At 51.6% G+C, this 13,499-nt stretch overlaps 1 long non-coding RNA gene across 1 annotated transcript in view; it reads left to right on the top strand.

Annotated features, from left to right (window-relative positions):
- The window catches only part of LOC108515292 (uncharacterized), a 47,263-nt gene that overhangs the window by 28,768 nt on the left and 4,996 nt on the right, over window positions 1–13,499 (top strand). Inside the window, exon 2 of the long non-coding RNA XR_001881488.1 lies at window positions 5,250–5,394. This is a non-coding gene — a long non-coding RNA (uncharacterized LOC108515292). The remainder of the gene's footprint in view (window positions 1–5,249; window positions 5,395–13,499) is intronic.

Genomic DNA, 13,499 nt, shown 5'->3' with positions numbered 1-13,499 from the left:
CAGTCCTGAGCAACAGCATTGTAGGCATTTGACAGAAAGGGCCTAGTTGTCCCAGCTATTCTTGGAGAGGGCCTGAGGGGTCGCACATGAGCACAGCGTACAGGTGGTACAAGTGTTGAAAGAGGTGGCCATTCCCCTGATAGCCATAATCTTACAGTTTGTTGTTGTTTAAGTTGGGGTCTCAATATGTTGCCCAGGCTGGAGTGCGGTGGTGCCAACATAGCTCATGGCAGCCTTGAACACCCAGGCTCAAGTGATTCTCCCACCTCCACCTCCCAAGTAACTGGGACTACAGGTGAACACCAACCACACTTGGCTAATTTTTGTATTGTTTTGTAGAGACAGGCTTCTGCTGTGTTGCCCAGGCTGGTCTCAAACTCCTGGCCTCAAGCGATCCTCCTGCCTCAGCCTCCTAAACTGTTGAGATGACAGGTGTGAGCCACCACACCCAGCCATCTTACAGTTTTAAAGCAGGTGAAACTGACAGAGCTGGAGGTGGCTCGGAAAGGCGGCTGTGCCAGGCCTAGTGGAGGCTGGGGCTCCACTTATCTCATTCAGAACTGAAGACCTGAGCTGTGACGGCGCAGGGGCCCTCAGCATCTGGGTCATTAGCAAAGGGACTGGCAGTTGCACAGGCCAGAAAGGAGCCCACCTGTAGGAAAAAGATAAGTCTGATGGGCCAACCTCAGTTTCTCCAGCTAGAAAATTAGGGCATGGGACCAGAAGATCATACCCATAGCTACTGACATTAACCTCCTGCTATGTGTCACACTCCTTTCTTGGACCTTCTGAAACCCGTCCTGAGCTGGCTGGACTCACCATTCCAACCTCAGCCCCTGCTACTCTCCCCATACCCTCCCGCCATCTTTCAACCTCACCAGGCTCAAGTACACCAAGCCTGTTCCTGCCTCAGGGCCTTTGTACGTGCTGTTCCCTCTGCAGAATGTCTTCCTATGGTCTTTGCCTAACTGGCTCCTTGCTATCCACCTCTTTAGAGAAGCCCTCCATCATCACCATGCCTCAAGTAGCTTCCCAGTCACTTGCCTTTACATTACCCAGCTATGTTTTTTTTTTTTTTTTTTTTTTTTTTGAGACGGAGTCTTGTTCTGTTGCCCAGGCTGGAGTGCAGTGGCCGGATCTCAACTCACTGCAAGCTCCGCCTCCCGGGTTCACACCATTCTCCTGCCTCAGCCTCCCGAGTAGCTGGGACTACAGGCTCCCGCCACCTCACCCGGCTAGTTTTTTGTATTTTTTTTAGTAGAGACGGGATTTCACTGTGTTAGCCAGGATGGTCTCGATCTCCTGACCTCGTGATCCGCCCGTCTCGGCCTCCCAAAGTGCTGGGATTACAGGCTTGAGCCACCGCGCCTGGCCCCCAGTTATGTTCTTTGCCACTCCATTCCCCTTCCAGCATGGGTGCTCTGTTAAATCAGGAACCTTGTTCCTTCTGGTCTCTGTGGTGTCCCACCCCTACCCCGATGTGAGTGCTTGGCACATATAGACAATTGATACCTGCTTGCTGAATAAATGAATCAGTGCAACTTGATAAGTTGGTGCTTCATTTGTGTTATTTCAAGTAGGTGTCATAAATATTTGCTTTTATTAGGTATTGAGGGAGACGTTATCATCAGGGTCCTACACAAGAGGAAACTGAGGTTCCCAGAGGTGAGGTCACACAGCTGGGACCTGGACTCAAGCTCTGCCTCCAAAGCCTTCTCCCCCAGGGTGCCCCACCTTTTGTCGAGCAAAGAGGAGACACCAGCCACCAGGAGCTGGGGATAATCTTTGTGCTTTAGAGATGAGGAGGTGATGGCTGTGGGTGAAGTTGCTCAGCACTGCCACCCTCAGTCCTGTGGTGGTAATGCCTCTAGGCTCGTTCGTGGGGCACACTGCCTGCAACTGTGATTCTCAAGAGACCTAGGGCAGGGCTGGGAGCAAGTGGCGGCTGTGTGGTTCACACACCACCTGAAGCAGCTGGCTCCTAGAGGTGCCCAGTCAGAACAACACACAGAGATTTCCGGAGAGAGTGCTGTCCTTCAAATCATTCAGGCTCATTTCCCAGACAGGCCCAGCACAATGCCACAGATTTCCCCAGTGGCATAGTGTGCTGCGAAGCCTCCTACCCATAGGACAGGTGCCCCTTGCCTCTGTGGGTAGCAGAAAAGTGCCTCATGTGTCCGAAGACTGCGGAAGTCTGCTTCATTGGCCACCTGTCTGTCGGCAGTGGTCTACACCTCTTCAAACCCCTGAGCTGAGGTTTATTGTGGTCAAGGGGCAAGATCATGGCTATTAGAGCCACCTTGATCTGGATTCAAGTCCCAGCTATGCAACTTACTGGCTGAGTGATGCTAGGCCTGTCACATAACTCTCCAAGCCTCAGTTTCCCTGTCTGTAAAAGGGAGATACTTATTAAAGTGCTTGGTCCAGAATTAAGTCAACAAGCGGCATATCTGCCATCTGGCATATCAGCCCCTTGCCATCTGGCCACAGTTTCACCTCTGGCCACTCCTGCCCAGTTCCTCTGCCATGCTTTGCACACACTGTTCTCTGCCTAGATGCTCACCCTGCCTTGCCTGCTGGGCCAGGGTCTCTTCCTTCTACATGGCAGGCACCTCTTCCAGGAAGCCTTCCCAGACACCCTCAGAGCGTTGGTCTATCCTGGGTTCTCTGAGCCGCCATACTGTTCGAGTGGTGAGGTCTGTAATGGTCAGTGTGTGTGGACCAGGGTTGTGTCGTTTTCGTCCCAATGTCCCCAGCACAGGACTCAGCAGGAGGAATATCAGTTGAATACATCAGTTGAATATCAGTTGAATACACTTGAAAGAAGCACTCGAAAATAGAAATGAATTAATGAGTAGAGAAAGGAATGAAGAAAACATGGAGGAAGGAAAAAGACAAAATGAAGGAAAAGGAGAAGAAAGCAAGGGAGGGGGAGAAAACAGAAGGTAAAAGAAAAGAAATGAGAGAGAAAAGGCAGAGAAGGAAGTGGGCCCTCCAAGGGTCCCTCCCGCCATGCCGATGTCTCAAGTCCCAGCTATGCAACTTACTTACCCCCCTGTCCTGCCTGCTTCTGTCTGCCTGTCACTCCACAGAGGTCCTCAGTTGCCTCCAGCTCCCACAAAATATTCATTGTTCTCTTGCCTGCTCCACTCCGCCTCTCCCTGCTTGTTAGGTGCCAAAATGGTGGAATGATCAGAGGTAAAGCACGTCTGTCACTAGGCATGGTGGGGCTGATTCATCGAAAGATGTTCCTCTCCCCCAGGCTCTGCTGCAGAGGCTGAGTCAGCCCTGGCTGCTTCTCTCCTAAGGTCACAGCTATGTCTTCCCCAGAGGGTCCAGGAAATGTAGCACAGGCTTCGAAAAGGGCACAGCCCCTGGAGCTAGAGAATTTCTTTTTGAGCAATTGGGATCAGAGAACCCTTGGCTTGAATGTGGTGGGGCAGACTCGAAGGATGCTGGAAGGGGCTGGGAGGTGGTTCAGCCTGTGCTGCAGCTAGGGGAGCCCCAGTTCCACTTGGCCTTCTGGAACAACCTCGTGGGCAATTCCTTGAGCATGATCCAGGAAGGCTTGTATCTGGGGATGGACTTGGGCTGGTAGGGGAGCGGGTAGGCTTTCCAGATGGGACTGGAGACAGGGCTGAGAGAGCATGGAGGAGTCAACACTCTGCAGGCTGAGAGGCAGAGGCCAAGATTCAGAAAGGCTGCCAGAGCCCAGCCAGCTTCAGTCTGAGACGACAGCCACTGAGAACCCAGCCAATAGCTGCTTTTTGTGTGCACCTACTATGTGCCAGTTCTCTACCATGTACTCGGGGCTCCAGGGACCTTGTTTCATTCCATCCTCACACCAGCCTTCTGGCATAGGTGTCATTGTCATCTCCATGTGAGGAAACCACAGCTTGGAGGGGTTGGAAATCCTTAAGCCCATAGCTGTAGAATGTCAGAGTCCCAATCTGAACCAAGAAGAGCCAAGCCCTGTTGCCTTCCTGTCTACCTACCGTTTAGAAACGGCTTACTAATTTTTCTGGAATATAATAATACATGCTAGCTGTAGAAATGTAGAGAAGTAGAGTTCAAAAAAGAAAATAGACTTTGCCCCAAACCCAGCATTGTTTCCTCTATGCCCTTAAAAAAAAAAACCACAGCAGGCACCATGTGGCTTCTTATTATTCCTACTTAACATTAGAGCAGAAGCATTGTCCTAGGAGAATACAACTTTTGGCAAGTATAATTTTTATTGGCTGTAATAGTATTCTGGTTGGGGATATGCGCCCTAATTTCCTTAGCCATTCCCCTATACCTGGACATTTGGAGGGACTCCAAAGTTTCACTGTTATAAACAAGACTGCTATGTGTTTCTTTGCGTTCAGGCTTTTTCTGTGTTTCAAGCCTGAGCATTCAGGAGATTTCTGGAAGGGGAATGATTGGGTCAAAGGCAGGGCTGCTTTGGGGAATGGGTGGATTGGAAGAGGATCAAGGAATCCTGGCAGTCACCCCCAAGAAGGGTGCTTTTTTTTCTAAGAGAGACCAGCTCATTCAGGAAGCCTGCCTTCCTTTGGACTAACTGGCCTAAGTTAGACCAACATCAGAACTTTTGATGATACCTTTTTTACCTTCTGACTATTTCTTTACCCTCTTATAAGCACTGTGGGTGTGTGTTGAGGGGCCCTTCATACATTCACCTTGCTACTGGGTTCCTGGAGGCAGCCGCGGATTCAGAGAACTTGGGGATAATCTTATTCAACCCTCCTCATACGCACACAGGTGTACCATTTGACAGGTGCAGTGACTGAGTCCCAGTAAGGACAGGTGACTTGTTTAATCTGCCTGAGAGTAACTCTGCTGAGAGCAGATGGAGGCTCTCTGACTCCATGGCTCCCTACACTGTGTTAGCTGCCTTGCATTTTTTTGATTCCGGATCATATAATTCTATCCCCAAGCATAATGAAGAACAATTGCTGGTATCATGGTTGCCATGGCAACACTGGCTCCAAATTTCCTGCTAGAGGTGCTGGGAGTGAGGGCTTGGACTATGAGGGTCCTGAGGCTGGGATGGGGGTGCTGACTGGAATGGGGCTGGAGTCCACTAAGCTCATGCCAGTGCAGTGACATCACCCTGATGCCCTCAAGGAAGCCTCAGGGCTGAGCCCAGAGCATGGACTGTCACCAACAGTGCTCCAATTTGGTGCTGATGTTCCCTGTGCAAAGAGAAGCAGGATCCATGTTTCACTTTTTTTTTTTTTTTTTTTAAGACTGGAAGATGAGAGGTACAGCTGAGTCCCGGAGCAGACTGAGCCACCTAAGAGGGGAGGAATCACTGCAGAGAAACCGTGTCAAGCGTTTTTGAAGTTCCAGGGGGAGAACAAGAGAGTGGAGGCTCCTGGTGGCTGGTGACAGGTGCTGATTTGTTCTGGGGAAACAGCACAGAAAAGTGACTGGAGAGGTGGCTGGGCCAGAATGGGATGCAGGCAATGGAAAGGACTCTCAAGACACAGTCCTGGGCTCGCAGGCAGGACCAGCCCCCAAACCTGTCCCCCCAGGAGCCTGCAGAGCCTCTGCCCTGACAGGGGATACCTCACCTCCTCTCCTTGCAGCTGCTCTTGGCTGGGAGAGCAGAGACCAGGGGACAGGAGAGAAGACCCCAGAGTACTGAAGCTGAGGCTGGGACGGTCTTCACTTGCCTCTTTCCTCGGCCTTTTTCCTGTTCTCTTGACTTTTCTCTCTTTCTCTACTTCCCTTCTCCCTAGGCCAGTCTCTCACCTCTCTTCATCCTCTGGGCCTTTTCTTCTTCCTCTCTTGCCATGATTCTTCCTTCTCTGTCCCTCTTGTCTTCTCTTTTACTTCCTCTCTTCTTCCCTCCTTCCTGCAGCTATGCCCTCTTCCCTCCTTTTTCCTGTCCCCAACCAGGGCATTAGAAATGCATCCCAGTCACCCTGATCTGATCACTGCATATTGTATACATGAATCAAAATATCACATGTACCCCAGAAATATGTAAATTACTCCATATCAATAAAAAGAAATGTAGCTTCTTTGCCTCACGTCGAGAAAAGCCAGTCTCAAGTATAAATAAACAAGCAAATAAAACAAACCACACTGGCTCCCCGCCTCCCATGCCATCATTCTGGGCCTTGCTACTATTTGCCTCAGCGGCTATCTAAACATCAGGCCAAAATCAAAGAAAAAGTTTAAATCTATTGGTTGAAAATTTCCAAAATTAAGTAGGACATGCATGTACAATAGCATTTCCCAAACTGTGACTTAATAAAACCGCCATCGCCTTTAAAGTTTCGGGAGAGGTGCGTTCCATGATACAGTTAAAAGCACAGACTCAAGTCCCATCTGCTGGGTTTAAATCCTTGCCTTGCAGCACGACAGCTTATGTGACATTGGGCAAGGGCTTAGTCCTTCTGTACCTCAGTTTCCCTTTCTGCAGAATGGTAATAATAATAATACTGACTACCTGCTTCATAAGTTGTGGAAGATTAAATGCGCTTAAAATGGAAAGATCTTAGGAAAGCTGCCTGGCACTAATAAAGTGGCTCTGCTAAGTGTCAGATGGATTCCTAGAATTATTGCATGAAAGCGAAGTTTGCGAAAACGGCTGAATACTTCTTGCGCGTGCCATCTTGGAATACATGAGAGCACAATTAGAGAGTGTCAGGAAAGTCCTACAGCAAAAAGACCTGTAAGACTCCTGTTTACTTTAGTAATCCTCAAACTTCTTTTTTTTTTATTGACTTTAGTACTCCCAATCTCTTCTTTTATGCACAAAATCTGTCTCGAGGAACTCCACTTTTTGAGTGGAATCACAAGTTTGAGACACTGCTGATTTGCGATTATTCACTGGAAGACCATGTTGAGTGAAGGCGGTTAGAGTGAGAAAGCATTATCTGAGTCTCAGGAAGACGCAGCAAACCCCATAGGGTCAAATTGCCAGCTTTACCCTCCCAGCACAGGCCCAGGAAGTGTGTGGGTAGGCCCCGAGAGGAGAAAAGGCTGCCCAAGGCCACACAGCCAGTTAGGTGAGACTCAAGATGATTACACTGGATTTCCAAGCCTAGACCTTTCCAGCTCCCTCCTCTTCTCATTATCAAAATAAAGGCAGGAGGTCTTTGTGTTGTTGCTGTGGGACGGTTCCCTCCCTCATCTGCTCCCTCCATTGGTTTGACTTTTCATGCCTTTTCTAGGGACCTGGTGCTGCAGTGCTCACCCCAGAGCACCATGCTTTTCTCCCAATCAGAGATGAGGGGAGGAAGGCGAGATATCTTCAGGTTTCCACCACCAAAAAAAAAAAAAAAAAAAAAAAAAAGTAAGAGAGCTAAGGCATTTTTTAAAATACAGCTCTCCACATAAGCAGAGTGACTGAGCATAATACTTTTGAGAGATGACTTGTGTGCCCTGTCCCTGGTGCTGAAACATGGATGGGCACCTGGGCAGTGGTCTCCAACCCCGGCATGGACTAGAAGGGCTGCTGCAGAATCTCCTGTGGGAGTGGGGGGCGGGGGGGGTCCACTTAATTCTGTGATTTCAAGGTCTTGCATCTCACCTGTTGGATCAGAATCCCCTGGAGTGGGCACCTGCCTTCCATATGTTTGAAAATCTCCTGGGGGGCAGTGCTTTGGGACCCCACTACCTTGCGGAGCATTTATGTAACCCAACCCTGGTCCACCTCTCTCATGGATCATTGTTTGTCAGTGATATTATTTTCTGATTTTCTGATTTTCTGAAAAAAATTGTAATGTTGATACTCTTGCAGGAAAGAAAACTCCATGATATATTTTTCCTATTAATGGAGCAGATTTTATGGCCTGTTGACAGTTCTATTATTTTTATGGCAGTAGCAATTTTTTTCTACTCTGGGGACTTTAGGATGCATATTCCTAGTGAATCCATATTTGTGGTCCTCTGGAGTCCATAGGAGCTAAGTGAGGCCATTCCCACTCTATTCCTTCTTTTGGCCTGCAGGCCTTGTGGTTTACAGGGCTAGAATGGTCTTAATTATGTTCGCATGTTCTGTCTCCATGTTGCACTGCTCCAGGCAGAGATGAGAAGCTTCTGTTGTGGTATTTGTTCTTTCAGGCACTTCTGTTTCCCCCTAGGATCCTCAGGAAAATCCTCCTTGATGGAGAAACAGTTACATTGGGCGTCCGGCCAAGAAAGATGCCAGCGAGATGGGGCCAGAGACTTTCATTAGCCTGTGACGAGGCCCTTGGGCTCTAATACTGGGGAGGAGGGTGGATTCTACCGTTGCATCCTGTCTCTTCCTCTTATCTGATGTCCCAGATGCTAGAGCAGGTAGCTCTGAGGCCACAAGGAAGTATACAGTCGTGGTTATAAGCACAAGATTTGGAACCGGACCTGGGTTCAAATCCTGGGTCTGCTTTTTGCTAGCCATCTGACTTTGGACAAGTTTTTTTTTTCTTTCCTAGTTACTGGGCCTCAGTTGCCTAATGTGTAAAATACAGATAGCACTACACATGCCTCAACAGGGTTGAGGTAGAGATCAAGTAAGAAAATGGATATAAAGTATCATCCTATAAACCATCGTAGCTTATTACAGTCATACAAATGGATCTCTACCCAAGTGATGATGGCAAACTTTAGAAAGCATTTACATCTTATTGTGATATTCTTGGAGCCCTGCAAACTTCCACTCCCCTGATGGAGTAGAAATTGAGTTCTAAGAATGAAGATGAAGGCAGATGTCTGAGGTCATGGAAGGACAGGGATGTATGTCCAGATCAGAGCATTGATCGCTGCTCTTTCTCAGGCCTCTTCCCGAGGTAACTCTAAAGGGCAGTCCAGTGAGAAAGAAAGGAAACCATTCCAAGGTTGGAAAAGGTCACTGAGTTTTCCCCAGCCTCTAGCATGGAAGCCCTTGGCCAGTATGGACCTGGGGCTGCTTGGGGCTTAGGGTTGGCCTGAGAGAGCAAAGCTGGGGTGCCCCTGCCCCCTTTGCACAGACAAGAAGATGGAGGCCCAAAGGGGTCAAGCGACTTTGCCCAAGGCCATAAGGTTAGTTGGCAGCAGGATCAGGGCACCCTTTTTATTGCATCACAAGACTTCCTTGGCAGGGTGCAATGTGTCCAGCCACTGGCTTCTGTCTAAAGAAAGAAAGATTCAAGGAGACATGGATTCATTTCTGGAAAAGTGGATTAGATTGGTTCTGTGGGGCCCCCAAGGAGTAGCAGTACAGCTAAAGAGTTAGGAACTCAGTGGCACTAACGAGAAGCTCTACGTCGGTGTTGTGGTGAGTCAATAGGACTAATAGGACTATCCGTGGTGATACCTAGGAGGAAACACTTTGCTTCTTTTATGAACGATACTTTAGGTCTGTGTTTATTCACATGCTAAGATGTTGAGTAAGAAAGTGAAGAGGCTACACTATTGTCAGGAATAGCAATAGCCTAAATTGTATGCAATATTGTATACGCAGACTTCCAGTGATGCAAGGAGCTGTCTGCGCAACAGTGAGCTCCTCATCACTGGAGGTGAGCAAGCCCTGGTGGGGATGAGGCAGGGAGGACTCGGGCATCTGCCAGAGGAATGGCCCAGCACCCCGATGCCCATAATGCCCACTCTCCCCCTTCTCAATTATCTGGCTCCCGCTCACGGGGGCCCCTGTTTTCCAAAGCAGCAAGCAGCCTGCGTGGTAATTACTTTTGGACTTATTAAGCCTAATTATCCCCTAATCGCATACAACCAGTAATTACTGTGGCTGTTACCAGGGGCCTACCCATGCAGTGCCGCCCTCAGCACTGGCATCCAACACCCAGCTGGGGCCTGAGGTGGAGCTGGTGCTCCCTTCCATGGGTTTGGGGGTGGAGGTGTTGGCTGGGGTGGGGCTGCTGCATCTGAGATCCCCAACCTGGTGCCCCTTCAGCCTGGGTACTGGCTGGTGAAGGAATCGCTCACAAATGCCAGCCCTGGGGCTACCCGAAGCGCCAAGCAAGCAGCGTCCTTCCAAGTACTCCCTTCCCAGTGATGGTTGCCCAGGTTGCCCTGCCTTTGCCCAAGCAATTCCCTCCTTCCAGGCTCTCTTTCTCTCCTCCTTTCCCCCTTCCTTCCCTCCAGCCTCCTATCCACTTTTCTTCCTTCAAATATTTACTGAATCTCTTTTATGTTCCTGGCACTATTTCTAGTACTGGGGATACAACAGTGAAGGGAAAAAATGGCAAAAATCCGTGCTTTCATGGAGCTTACTGTCTACTTGGGAGAGACAGAGAATGAACAAAATCAGTAGATGATGCAGGGTATTAGAAAGGGTTGAGTTCTATGAAGGAACAGAAAGCGGAATGTCAAGGAGGAGGTTTTCTTGGGCTGGAGGAGAAATTCAGTTTTAATAGGATGGCCAAATGGAGAATGGGGCATTTGAACAAAGACTTGGAAGGAGATAGGCTAAACTAGGATGACATCTGGGGAATGTTCCAGGAAGAGGGGCCAGTCGGTGCCAAAACCCAAAGGTGCAAGCAGGTCTGGTGCATTTGAGGAGCAGGGAGGGTGTCCTGGTGGCTGGAGCAGAGAAGCGAGGGGGAGAGAGGTGGGTGAGGAGGTCGGAGCTGCCAGGAAGGGGTGGAGGGCAGATGGTAGAGCCTGGTTTAAAAACTTTGGCTTTTCCTCTGAAGCAAACTTCTGAGCAGAGAGGTGAGCACTTTCTTTCTTTTGTTCTTTAAATCGGAGTGTCGCTCTGTGGCCCAGGCTGGAGCACAGTGGTGGGATCTCAGCTCACCGCAACCTCCGCCTCCCGGGTTCAAGCGATTCTTCTGCCTTGGCCGGACGCAGTGGCTCACGCCTGTAATCCCAGGACTTTGGGAGGCTGAGGTGGTCAGATCACGAGGTCAGGAGATCGAGACCATCTTGGCTAACATAGAGAAACCCCGTCTCTACTAAAAATACAGAAAAGTAGCCGGGCGTTGTGGCATGCGCCTGTAGTCCCAGCTACTCCGGTGACTTGTACTTTTATAGCCTCCACTCTGTCCACAGCGATGGTGGAGGTTAACGGGGGCAGGAGCCCAGGGAGGAGGAGTTGTAGCCGCAGTCCCAGTGAGAGAGGGTGGGGCTTGGGCTAAGTGGCAAGCGGAGCAGGTGGCAGTGGGAGGAATCTGGAAACACATTCAAGGTGGACATGGCAGGACTCTCTGAGGGGCTACAAAGGAGGTGTCAGAGAGAAGTGTCAAGAATGGCACGAAGGTTTTTCCTCCACAGGTGGAAAACTAGAGCCGTTTCCTGAGCTGGGGCACCGCATGGGTGAAACAGGTTCTAGAGGGGAGGGCAGGGGTTCTGTGTCCTGCCAGTTGAGGTCCCACGTCCAAGGGACCTGTCAGCCTGTGGGTCAGAGGAGACGGGTCTGGCTGGAGGTCTGCAGGTGGGAGCCCTTGACACCTGGATGACTGGGAAGCATCTAGGCGGGCTGTGCTCATCTAGTGAATGGATGAGGCTAGGAGCCACGAGATTCAAGGTCTGAGCCTGGCGCCTCCAGCGGTGAGAATGGGGAGATGTAGGGGGACCAGCAAAGGAGACTGGGAAGGGGCATTCAGAAAGGCAGAGGAGAAGGAGAGCCCGGGCCAAGGAAAAGAAACCTGGCCAGGAGAAGGGAGGAATCTCCTAGAGCCCTAGGGGACCAAATTTTGCTTCTTCCACTTCCCTGCTGCGTCCTCACACCCTTTGTCCTCACACCCCCTTCCCCAGCTCCCTCCTTCTCTCTCTCCCCCCTCCCCTCTCCCTATTTCCTTCTGTGGCTTTCTCTGTCTCCCTGGGGCTCCTTCCCCGGGCCTCTCCCTCCACCCCTCACTGCCGGGCCCCTGGCAGCGGGTCGCAGGCCACCAGGGCGCGGGGATCTCGGGCCCCCGCCTGCACGTGTCAATCCCCAGCGACGGCGGTGTCTCGCCCCCAGCTCGCGGGCCCGGTGCCGCGCCTCCTGCCCTCGTAATGCGCTCTAATATTTATTTACATGACTTTCAGACTATTATTTATCAAGGTATCGCTGCCAAGTGTGCGCAGGCTAATTGATCTTAATGTGCCCTCTCCCGGTTCCCACGGCGACGCCTTCGTGGAGGCAGAGCCAACGACGCTCGGAGCGGGGAAACCGAGGACCGGGGGCGCGGAGGCTGCCGGGAGGGCGGGGGACCCAGCGGGGTCGCGGCGCGGCGTCCGCGGGGCGTGCGCTGTCTGGGCGCGGAGGGTGCTGGGAGCGCACTGGGGACGCTGGGACGCGGGGAACTCGGGGTGGGGGTTGCGGAGCTGCAGCGCTAGAGGCAGAGCCTGGGCTACATTTGCTGACTGGGCGTGGGGCAGGCGACCCCGAGCACGAGGGGCAATGCTGGGAGCCCAGGCGGGGTCTTGGCGCCAAGTTGGGGACCGTGGGACCAAGGGAAGATGCGGGGAGCCCAGGCGGGATCTTCGCCCAAGTTGGGAACCTTGGGACCTAGGGCTGGTGCGGGAAGCGTGGGCAGGGTCTGGGCAGAAGGTGGGGGACCAGGAATGCGAGGCCTGGCGGGAGCGAGGACCGACGGGTGGCGCTTGGGTCTGGTGCGGGCTCGTGTGGCCGCCCGCTGACTGACCGACGGCCGCGGGGCCCGGGGAGGGGGCCGTCGCCTCTCCCAACCCCACCCGCGTAGGCGGGGGCCTCGCCTCGCCCGGATCTCCCGACGTCAGCAGCCGCAGCCAGAGCCGGAGGGAGCGGTTTAATTGGCAGGACTTTGGGTTAAGGACAGCTGTGGCTTTGCGGGGTTTGTAGGAGGAGGTTGGGGAGGGTGCTCCTTGGAGGAAGGAGGGGTGAGGGCAGGGGGAAAACAGACTGAGAGACCCTGGAGGAGCGTGGAGAGACGGGACAAAGCCAGGGGTGGGCGACCTATTGAGACAGAGAAGCAGATGAAGAGGGACATAAGATATAGTCCAGCAAAGCCAGAAGCCAGCTGGAGGCTGGAAAGACCCAGAAGGGAGCGGGAGCCTGCCACGCTGGCTTCTGCCTCCTGCCTGGTGGAGGCCCTCACCCCTCACCCCTGTTGCCGGGACCATTCATGCCCCATGCATTAGTACTGCCCCACTCTAGGCAGTCGTGGTTAGGAGAGGGGCTAACTTGAGAACACTGATGAATTTAATTTTATTATTGGTACTGTGGGTAGTGTCTGCCAACTCCTAGGCCTTGTTGGTGTCACCCTGAAAGTTCTCTGAGCTGGGAATCGCAGCTTAATAAAATCCAGGGAACTGTCTGCCCCTCCCACCCCACTCCATAAAGATGGATTCAAAGCCAGCTGTGCAGGGGCCTCCTGGGACCCTCTGCTGAGCCACACTGGGCCAAGCACATTTCTTGGTGTGAACATGAGTGAGGTAGGTATGGTGATTTTCCGTATGGGCAAATGAAGGCCCTGAGAGGTAAAGTCACTTGCCCAGCTAGTGAGAGGCAGATGCTGGCTGGCCAGAGAGGTCAGCCCAGAAGCTCATGCATGATTTGCTACCCAAGGCCAAACTTCTTTTTTTTTTTTTTTTTTTTTTTTTTT

This window comes from Rhinopithecus bieti, unplaced genomic scaffold (assembly GCF_001698545.2).
Source record: "Rhinopithecus bieti isolate Rb0 unplaced genomic scaffold, ASM169854v2 scaffold_33652, whole genome shotgun sequence".
Classification (NCBI taxonomy): domain Eukaryota; kingdom Metazoa; phylum Chordata; class Mammalia; order Primates; family Cercopithecidae; genus Rhinopithecus; species Rhinopithecus bieti.
Note: the sequence above shows the minus strand (reverse complement) of the source record. Positions and strands in the feature narration are given on the sequence as shown.